The sequence below is a fragment of the Otolemur garnettii genome, unplaced genomic scaffold, assembly GCF_000181295.1.
Source record: "Otolemur garnettii isolate 467f Iridium unplaced genomic scaffold, OtoGar3 scaffold00001, whole genome shotgun sequence".
NCBI classification, from domain to species: domain Eukaryota; kingdom Metazoa; phylum Chordata; class Mammalia; order Primates; family Galagidae; genus Otolemur; species Otolemur garnettii.
In genome coordinates this window covers 4,308,177-4,309,146 of record NW_003852396.1, presented here as the reverse complement: position 1 = coordinate 4,309,146, position 970 = coordinate 4,308,177, and the positions used below count along the sequence as shown (strand labels likewise).

At 31.0% G+C, this 970-nt stretch overlaps 1 non-coding gene across 1 annotated transcript; it reads left to right on the top strand.

Annotated features, from left to right (window-relative positions):
• Positions 1-571: 571 nt before the first annotated feature.
• Positions 572-703, top strand: LOC111724641. Its single transcript, XR_002772908.1, has one exon. It is a non-coding gene; the product is annotated as a small nucleolar RNA SNORA46 (small nucleolar RNA).
• The last annotated feature ends 267 nt before the right edge of the window (positions 704-970 follow it).

Sequence of the window (970 nt, the reverse complement as noted above, 5' to 3'; positions counted from 1 at the left end):
TAGATAAAATCAATTTTTCATAAGATACTGAGGTCTATCACAAATAATATACAAAACTTTAGGTATATTAGTTGAAGATTTCCAAACTTCACTTTTGATTATACATAAGATTTAAAGACAATAAAGTTCAATTCACATTGTAATCACAGATCATTAAATATCATGGAATTTTTTAGAAAGAAACTTTTTCTCCATGATAAATTAATATATATAAGGAACTAGGAAATGCTGACATCAGTCAAGGAAAATATCACATGGAAATGAGAGCATGATAGGCATAAAACCACTCGATATGTCTCCTTATTCCCAAATTTACCCCCCAGTTTCATAGTCCAAATTATTAACCTCAGTTTTCAAAAGGCTTCTTAAAATGATAGGATTTTTTGCTGACTTAATTTATAATATTTAAGGATCATCTGGGATGGTACATTCTGTGTAATGAAAATTGTGGCATCCACAAAATCCATTTTGAGATTGGAGAGAAAATAGAGTTATGATATATAAATTCAGCCATCCTTCCTTTCTTACCATATTTCACCCTAAGAAATGTTTTTAAGACTCAACAGTAAACAGCACTATATTTAAGCCTATGGACAGGAATCTTCCCCATTCTTGGTTACACTGTGAAGCAAAAGAATTCCTGGTTTTCTCTTGCACAGCTGACTTGTACCATTCTGGTGTTCAATGGAGTTAAGGAGCTTTAGAAAACAACAACAAAAAGAATCAATAATAAAGTAGCTCTGTGTAGGTATTTTAGGAATAGGGAAGAATCATAAGCTGTGGTCATTACCCTTAAAGAGCTCATAATCTATATAAATAAATCTAGAAATAATTCAAATATTCTAAAAATAAAACTTAACATTAAAAAATACTACCCTACATACACAGTAGTATGACATATGCCTTTTTCTTTTTCTTTTTTAGAGACAAAGTCTCACTATGTTGCTTTGGGTAGAGTGCTGTGGCGTCA